Source organism: Salvia splendens, chromosome 15 (assembly GCF_004379255.2).
Source record: "Salvia splendens isolate huo1 chromosome 15, SspV2, whole genome shotgun sequence".
In the NCBI taxonomy this organism is placed as follows: Eukaryota; Viridiplantae; Streptophyta; class Magnoliopsida; order Lamiales; family Lamiaceae; genus Salvia; species Salvia splendens.
Window position 1 is genome coordinate 19415999 of NC_056046.1, and position 10029 is coordinate 19426027.

Below are 10029 nucleotides of genomic sequence, written 5' to 3' on the forward strand. Positions count from 1 at the left end.
TTTAATGGATGAGATTGACGCTTCAAAAACGGCCTTCATTACTGATTTCGGCATTTTCGCTTATAAAAAGATGCCATTCGGTTTAAAGAATGCCGGAGCCACTTATCAAAGGATGGTAGACAAGCTTTTTCGGCACCTGATTGGAAAGGAAGTCGAAGTATATGTTGACGATATAGTCGTCAAGAGCAAAAGCACCTCGGAGTACGAGCACAACCTCAAGTCCACTCTCAACGTGCTCAAGAAAGCCAACCTCAAACTTAATCCCCAAAAGTGTACCTTTTTGGTAGATTCGGGAAAGTTTCTGGGTTGTTGGGTTTCAAAAGACGGACTCAAGGCAAACCCCTCAAAAGTTCAAGTCGTTCAGAACATGGCAATGCCGAAGTCCATACATGACGTGCAAAGGCTAACCGGATGTCTAGCCGCACTGAGTCGATTCCTTTCCCAAGCAGCCGAAAAGCAACTGCCGTTCTTCAAGGTGTTGAAAAAGGCACCAAAGTTCGAGTGGGGAGCCGAGCAGAAAAAGGCCTTTGACGAACTCAAAAGTTATCTAGCCGAGCTTCCTATTCTCTCTGCTCCAGCCGAAGCCGAAGTACTATTCTTATACTTAGCGGCATCGGATCAAACCATCAGCGCGGTGCTTGTACGAGAAGAAGGCCTAAAGCAGTTTCCCATATACTTTACAAGCCGAGCATTAAGAGGTCCAGAAACAAGGTATCAACCTCTGGAAAAAATTGCTCTGGCGTTAGTAAATGCAGCAAGGAGACTGCGGCCATACTTCTATGCTCACAAGGTATGCGTCTTAACCGATCTACCTCTTCGGCAAGTTTTGACCAAGCCAGAAGCATCAGGCAGAATCGCCAAGTGGGCTATAGAGTTGGGAGAGCACACAATTGAATATCTACCTCGGAAAGCCATCAAGGGACAAGCCTTGGCAGATTTTCTTGCAGAAGCGAAGTTCGATCAAGCAATTCCTATTATTGCCGAACAGAAGAATTCTGCCAATGCCGAACTAGCACAGCCCTTGGAATCCGAAGTAGAGCCGCCGGACTGCTGGAGCGGATTCGTAGATGGAGCTTCAAACAAGATGGGAAGTGGAGCTGGTATTTTACTTGTCGCTCCCGACGGACACGAGGTAACCTACTCACTTCGTTTCCTATTCCCCACTACTAATAATGAAGCCGAGTACGAAGCCCTCCTGGCCGGACTCCAGTTAGCGCAAAGTCTACTCGTCAAATCTCTCAAAGTCCATTGTGATTCACAAGTCATAGTAAATCACATGTTGGGTACAAGTGAAGCCCGTGACGAGAGAATGAAGAAGTATTTGGACAAAGCGCAAAGCATCAGCCGAAGTTTCTCCTATTTTCGGATAATCCGCATTCCCAGAGCGGAAAATAGCCGAGCAGATGCCTTAAGTAAGTTGGCCTCAGATCCGAGCTCAAAGGCGGAAGAATTAATGCATCGAAGCATTGATGAAGCCGAGGTACATTCAGTATCCAGCTCGCCGAACTGGATGACGCCGATCTTGCAGTATCTGGATCAAGGACAATTGCCCGAGGATAAGAGAGAAGCTCGGAAGATCACGTGCCGAGCTCTTCGGTACGAACTTCATGAAGGAGTCCTCTTTAGAAAGTCTTACCTCCAGCCGTTATTGCGGTGCGTAGGACCAGAAGAGACGGACTACATCCTCAGAGAAGTTCATGAAGGATCGTGCGGTAGCCACATCGGAGCCAGAGCTTTAGCTAAAAAAGTTCTGAGATGGGGATATTATTGGCCAACCATGGTACAAGAGGCAGTGCAGCTCGTCAAGAAGTGTACGAAGTGCCAAATTCATGCAAATGTCCCAAGGATGCCGCAGACCGATCTGTACACTATGCAAAGCCCTTGGCCTTTCATGCAATGGGGCATAGACATAGTGGGACCACTTCCTCAAGCTCCTCGGCAAATGAAATTCCTTATCGTTGCCGTGGACTACTTCACGAAGTGGGTGGAGGCGGAACCATTAGCTACGATAACGAGCTCAAAGGCATTGGACTTCGTCTGGAAGAACATAGTGTGCCGATTTGGCATACCCCACATCCTCATCTCGGATAATGGGACTCAGTTCACCGACAAGACGTTCAAGACTTGGTGCCAAGAGCTGAACATTCAACAGCGGTTCACTTCGGTCTCCCATCCCCAAGCAAACGGACAAACGGAAGTAACGAACCGGATTCTGGTGAAAGGGTTAAAAGCTCGGTTAGAACAAGCCAAAGGACAATGGGTAGAAAATCTCCCTCAAGTCCTATGGTCCTACCGAACTACACCCAAAACCTCCAACGGTGAAACTCCGTATAGCCTGGTGTACGGCACTGAAGCCGTAATTCCGGTGGAGATCGGCGTACCCAGTCCCCGAACTCTAAATTTCTCCTCAGAAATGAATGACGACGGACTGAGAGCAGAACTAGATCTCGCCGAAGAAAGAAGAGAATTGGCGTGCATAAAAGCAGCCAAGTATAAGGAGCAAGTAGCCCGGTATTATAACCAAAGGGTGAAAAAGCTTCAATTTCAAGTGGGAGATCTCGTCTTGAGAAACAACGAAGTAAGCCGAGCAGAAAAGCTGGGCAAACTCGAACCCACATGGGAGGGTCCGTATCGGGTGTCCGAAGTCCTCGGCAAAGGGTCTTATAAATTGACTCACATGTCAGGAGAACAAGTACCCCGAACATGGCACGTCTCCAACCTCAAGAAGTACCACTTGTAAGAGACAAGGTCCGGTCAGTCTGTCTTGTGTCTAGTTCGGTCATAGGGGTACATGTTTTTATTTGTTTGTTTCTTACTTGTGCCTTTTACTTGTCGTTTTAAAAAAAGGTTTAAAGTTTCTTTCCTTCGTCTTTTTCATTTTTTTCTCTATGTGTTTTGTCTCTATGTGCTTGTCGTCTCTTACAAATGGTACCAAGGTATATCGTTCTTTAAAGACTGATCCCCTTTTTAGATCGATTATTAAAGACTATTGTGAGTCCAAGCTTCCAAGGAGGATATAAGACCACAATTCAGCTTAACAAGCAGTCCGTCTGAAACGAACTGCAATAAGCCAACGATTGTGAGTCCAAGCTTCCAAGGAGGATACAAGACCGCAATTCAGCTTAACAAGCACTTCGTCTGAAACGAACTGCAATAAGGGAAAGTCCGATCCACGCGATAAACCTCGCCGAATTAGGACGACCAAGTTCGGTCAAAGAAGTTTACCTCATAAGACCGGGGACGACCATGTCTAGTCAAAGAGGTTTACTGCATAAGACCACTTCGGTTAACTGGGGAAGTCCGATCCACGCGATAAAACTCGCCGAATTAGGACAAGGGAAAGTTCGATCCCGGCGACAAAAATCGCCAAATTAGAACACAAACCAAGTCCGGTCAAAGATGTTTATTTCATCAGACCAAAGACGAGTCCGGTCAAAGATGTTTATTTCATCAGACCAAAGACGAGTCCGGTCAAAGATGTTTATTTCATCAGACCAAGGACCAAGTCCGGTCAAAGAAGTTTACTTCATAAGACCGAGGACAAGTACGATGAAATTTTTTCGCTAAGCTGTAAATACAGTGTTAGAAGCGAAAACAAAATTTCATTTATCAAATCTTGTTCGGCATACAACTCCGCTACCCTACAAAATGGCGTTACGCTCTTACAAAGGACTATTCTACTGTCCAGGGTTGCTGAAGTTAAGCCACCTATCTGCAAAATCCTCTGGAAGCCGAGTTCGGTTGTTCCGAGCAGATGAAGAATAAGCAGGTCGACGAGATGCTATCCTCGACCCAACGCCTCTTCCCCGAGCCCGAGAAGTCCTAACACCTCGGCGATGAAGAGTCTCTGCAATAAGCATCTGCTGATCTTGCTCGCTCATAGTCACAACTCCTCGGCGAATTTCAGTCCGTCCCCGTCTTGACGATTCCGGTTGCTCCTGAGCCCGTTCTCGTCTTGACGTTTCCGGCTGTTCCGGAGTTCGTTGTTGGCTGGGAGTAGGATTTTGAACAAGGGAACCAGAGGTTTGATCTGGAGTGCGAGCATCTGTTGGCGCGATATGCCGGAGGAATCTCTCAATTGAGGGACGCCGGGCAAGAACAATGTCATACCGAGAAGCCCAGCGCCGCAATGATTTCACGACTTGTTGGCAAGCCGAGCTCTCCAGCGCATTGTTCCTCCGGAGTACATTATACTCCTCCCACAGTTCGTCAACTCGTTCCTGAACCTCTGATATGGTCATTCCCCCGCGCACACGGATGTAATCCTCATACGCAGTCCTCTCAGCAATGGCCGTATTCAGCTCGGCCTCCAGATCTTTCTTATCGGACTCTAAGTCCTTGATATCGGCCTCCAGCTTCACTAAACGAGCCAGAAGCTCGTCATTCTTCGTCTGATCGGCTATAGCTCTTCTCTCAGCTTCGTCCAAAGCCGAAGAGTACAGCCGTTTCCAGTGAAGTATCTCCATCTCCTTGGGTACAAAGCAGCTATATTAGTTCGGCAGCTATACCGAGCAGATAGTAAAATACAACAGGAATAAAGGCGAGTACGAAAAGCTATACGAAGACAAATGTAGAGAATTTTTCATTCACAAGGAAAATTTTTTACACTAGGGCTTCAAGGCCATTTTACAAGGAAGAAACTAGACTAAGAGAAGGGAGACGAAATCATACTCCGCCTGCTTCGTCTCCGGCTCCTCGGTCTGGTACAGCTTCCTTCTCCTGGGCTACCTCAGCCTCGGCCTCGCCTCCTGCCGGCCTCGCCTCCGCCTCCTGATCGGCCTCCTTCTCCGGATGCCCGGCCTGATCGACTTCGGCCTCCCGCTCCAGCGGCTCGGCCTCACCCTCTCCGTTGTAAGTCGAAGCGGGTGAAACGGGTCCCACGGAGGCAAAGATAGCCTCCAGGTTCTCGTCCCGATCAGCTCGACAACTCCGGACTCGGTCTGCAGAAAGCAGGACCGAAGATGAAGCGAGCTCCTCAAGGAGCGGCAGATTCTGAAGCCGAGCTGCTATCTCTCGGCTGTACAGAGGCAGCACGACGTCGGCCCCCTGCTCGCCCTTATCGGCAATTAGCCTTACCAGGCTACCGACAAAGGCCGAGAACTGGCTGCTCAAAAAGAGTTTCTCCGTGTAAACACGGAGAGCCTCCCCTTGGGCAACCACGGCAGCAGCATCGCTCCGCTTCGCCTGCTCTCGCTGGATGACGAGCTGGTTTTTGGCAAACTGAGCTTCATCCTGGGCCGAAATCCTAGCAGCTCTGGCCTTCTCAAAGTTAGCCTCAGCCTGTTCGGCCCGATGACAAGCAGCTGCCAACTTCCTCTGCATCTCGGCATAGTCATTGGACGCTTTGGAGAGTTCGACGGCGACGAGCTTGGAGAGCATATCGTTCCTCTGAAAATGAATAAAGAAAAAAGTCAACAAAGGGACCACAAAAAATACAGAAAAAAAAAGCAAGGCCAGAAAATCAAGAAGAGAATTCACCTCGGCGAAGTCCGTGGGCCATAAAAACGGCTCACAGATATGTTCCGAAGGAGGCGCCAAGACCACGTCTTTCTCTGGCGCTCTCGGGGGTTTCTGGGCCTTCCCCCTCCCCTTTGCCGAAGTTGACTCCGGCTTCTTCGGATCCGAAGAGGTTTTTTGCCTTTTCGGAGTCCTCTCGGCATCAGACGCCGAGCTGGCGGTTTTCGGCCTCTCCGGCTCCTTGGACTCCGAAGATTTTCGGGTAGCCTTGTTCAGCATGTACACTGCCAAAAAGCAAGAAAGCAAGGTTAGTTTTCTTCGTTAAAGCAGTAGAACATAAAGGTAAAGAGAAATCCTCACCCTCGGCCTCTTCGTCCGAAGACGAGATGTCGAACACGACGTCGCCCTTGACGAGCTCAGACTCCGTGTATTGTTTCCTAACTATGGGAATCTTGTTGAGCTCGTCATCGAGCTCGGCCAATGGTTCTAACCGAGGGTGAGGAATCACGGACTTCGGCCCTCTCCAGGGGAAGCCCGGAGCCGCTATCCTATTATAAAAAAAGAAGCGGTTTTGCCATTTCGGCCACTTGGTTTTGCAGAATGCCCTAAAAGGCTGTAAGGGGATCAAGTAAAACCAAGATCCCTTCCTTTTAAATTGGAAAAAATTAAGGATTGCCCGCAGAGACAGATCCTTATCTAACCTACGGAGTTCGGCAGCAAAAGCCGACAAGTGCCTCCAAGAATTCGGAGTCACCTGACCTAAAGGGAGTTGAAAAAAATCAAGAAACTCTACAAAAGGTGGGGGAAGAGGGAAACGAAGCCCGCATTCTAAGCAGGCTTCGTAAACGGTGGCATAACCCTCCGGCGGATCGTTAGCCCTATGATCATCGTCGGGAACCACCGCCTTCCCCCCAGGAAAAGAGTATTTTTCGTAAAGGGATATCACAGTATCCTTACTCAAGATACTGTGAAAATACTCTACGGTCTTCTCCCCGGATTCTTTCCGGCTAGAAGACCCCTTACCCCCTTTTCTACCGCTACCAGACTCAGACGAGGAAGAAGCAGACATGGTTCTTACTCTTTGAAAGTTTGAAGAAATCCTGAGAAAATTTTTGAAAGCGGAAGGAAATTTTTCACGCAAAAGATAGAGAGTGCAGAAGAAGCCAATAGCAAAGGTGTTCAAATGATGAAGAAAGGCGGTATTTATCAGATTTGGAAAAGATTTCAAATCATCGCACCGTTTCATATCCCACCTTTTCAGGATTCGACGGCCAGATTTTACTGTCGCATTTAATGCCGCATTTAATGCAGTCACGCGCAGGGCACGTCCCCCGACTTCAGCCTCCCCCCGTATTCCAGAATGCCGAAGTGACTCGCTTCGCCGAAGTGATTCACTTCGCTTTTCGGGGGGGGTAGTGATGGGGTGCGTACTAAACAAGCCCAACAGCAATGACGGCCCATCAGCCCAAAACCAAAGCAGGAGTATGAGTTCGGCATTACCAAAGAGTTCGGCCTCAGCCTACAGCTCGGTAAAAGCCATCCAATCAAGCTCTGCTCTCAGGTCGGCATCAAGCTCTACTCTCAGATCGGCAACCAAAGCAGTTCGGTCTCAGTATTCGACCGAACAAGGAGTTAGTGGACCCATACAGGATGTCCAACACACCAACTACCACGTGGTGTCAACTCAGGCCACGATCGTAGGCCATGACCTACGCTACATCCACGATCTTAGGCCATGACCTACACGACATCCACGACTTAGGGTGGTGATGCAAGCCACGATCTTAGTTCAAGATATAAATGGAACTTAGATCTGATATGAGGGGGTTAAGCTCTCTAGAGATAAAACACCATATAGCAAATAGCAAGTTTGTATTTGTAAGCTGTAGAAAACAGATCAAGCAATACAATCTTGCCCTCCCTTTTTCCCGTGGACGTAGATTTACTTCAGTAAATCGAACCACGTAAATTCTTTGTGTCTGTATTTTCATTCTCTACCAGCATTTGCTAACATCAAAAATTCGCGGATCCATCAGCAGACTTCTGAGCGACAATGTCCTTCTTGCGCAAGAAATCATCCGCGACCTAGCGAAGTGTTCTCCGACTCCGAATGTTGCAGTAAAACTTGATATGGCAAAAGCTTATGATCGTGTTCAATGGCCTTTCTTGATTAAAATCATGCGCCAAATGGGATTCGATGAGAAATGGATCAGCTTGATCGAACGCAGTGTGAATTCCTGTTGGTTCTCGGTCTTAATCAATGGGACAGCGGCAGGTTTCTTCAAGTCATCAAGGGGCCTTCGACAAGGGGACCCTTATCGCCCTCCTTGTTCATCCTCGCGGCAGAATATCTATCAAGGAGCCTTGATAAGCTCATTAAGGGAAGAAGGGAAAGGAGGTTCATGACCACGTTGCATGGGCTGGAAGTATCGCATCTTGCGTATGCCGACGACATCATTGTTTTTACACAAGCGCAGAGAGAATCGGTTCAGGAACTCGTCGAGTGCCTGACTCACTATGCTGCAACGTCGGGACAGAAGATCAACATGGAAAAAAGTCATTTCTATTTGGATGACAAGCACGGTGATTGGGAACAGAGCATCAAGGCTATTGGTGGCTGGCAACGAGGATCCTTCCCCTTTACTTATCTTGGGGTTCCGATCTTCAAGGGGAGAAAGAAAACAGATATGTTCATGTTCCTCAGAGATAAGATCACATCAAGAATACACACGTGGGCTCACAAGCATCTTTCATTCGGAGGAAGACTCCTGCTAATTAAGAGTACCCTCGGATCAATCCCCCTCCATGTTTTCCAAGTTCTTGAACCAACAAAGGAGGCCTTGAAACAGTTGGAGGGCCTCATAGCAAGATTCTTCTGGGGGACAACTCACGAGAAGAAAGCTACACACTGGATTAGCTGGGAGCAAATCTGCCCACAGAAGAAGGGGGTCTTGGCATTAGGAAGTTTGAGGACATGGTCGAGGCCTTTGGAATGAAACTCTGGATTAGATTTAGGGAACAAGACTCACTCTGGGTGAATTTTATGTTGCAAAAGTATTGTCGAAAGGTTGCACCGCCTAACACCCCTTTTTCAAAGAATCAAAGTGTTACATGGAAAAGGATGGCACGAGCTGGAAGCAAGATCCACACTCACATTCATTGGGCACTCGGGGACGGGGAAATTAACTTCTGGGAAGACATTTGGTGGGGGGGAGAAACTGATTAGTGAGCTGTGTACCCCATGAGTCAGATTGTCGCAGAGGAAAGTAAATGATTTTTGGGAAAATGGGAGATGGAATGAGATGCTGCTACGAAGCGCATTCGAACTGCTGGGTGTCCCATTAGAAACAGTCGCGGACATAAGCAAAATACCAATTGATTCAAGTGGTAAGGACACGCTTCGATGGGACTGCGCTCCACATGGGAACTTTTCCACAAATTCAGCTTGGGAAATTTGCAGGTGTCGGTTGCCTTCTCTGCAAGTCCTCAAACAGATTTGGAACGATTGTCTCCTTCCTTCCATTTCAATATTCATCTGGAGACTCCTGGCTAACCGAATTCCGGTCGATGCTAAACTACAATGGAGGAAGATTAGTATCACATCAAAATGTAGGTGCTGCTGCGCACCGGATGTTGAAACACGAGAACACCTCTTCCTACAAGGGGAGGTGGCGAGCCAAGTTTGGGGTAGCCTTGCCAACTGGTTCCCAAATTTACCAGCATGGAACGGGGCAACCACTGTTCTTGAGAGGAGAATCAAATTCTGGCACAGATGGTTGAATAGAGAAGATAAGCCCCATGTTAGCTCGATCATCCCCTGTTTAGTGCTATGGTTCCTATGGTTGGAAAGAAACAACCAGATCCATCGGGGGACATATTTCACAGCGGAGACTGTGCTCAACCGAACCACAAAATACCTACAGCAGCAGATCACGGCAGGGAAGCTCGGTAAAGAGCAATGGTCCGGGTGCGAGGGCGTCAGCATGTTTAATATCACCAGCTGGAAGGAAAAGCCACGGAAACAAATCAAACTCATTAGATGGATCCCTCCTGATACGAGTTGGCTCAAATTAAATGTTGATGGAGTATGGAACAATGAGGGAGCAGGGGCTGGAGGAATTTTGCGCGATGAGGATGGTAACCTAATCTGCGGATACAAATCAAATATCATGGCAAATTCTCGGAAAGATGCAATACTACAAGCTGTGTGCCTAGGCTTGAATATGGAGGTGGGTAGAGGCCGGCGCATTTGGATCGAAATTGGGGATCAAGGGACTGCCGAGACGCTACTTGCGAGGAAGTATGATGCAGCTGAGCTACGACATCGAACCACAGAGGTCAGAAACGTACTAAAGAGGCTGAATGTAAAAATCACCCACACCCCAAGAGAAGGCAACAAAATCGCAAACCAACTAGCGCACCAGGGCGGCAAGTTGAAACAATTTGAATTGATTGACCAGCATTCGGCGCCGCACTTGATCAAATCCATGGTTCGAATGGAACAGCTTGGGCTCCCGAATTTCCAGTTCCGTAGATAGGTTAAGTCGAGAGTAAAATGATGTTCTAATTTAA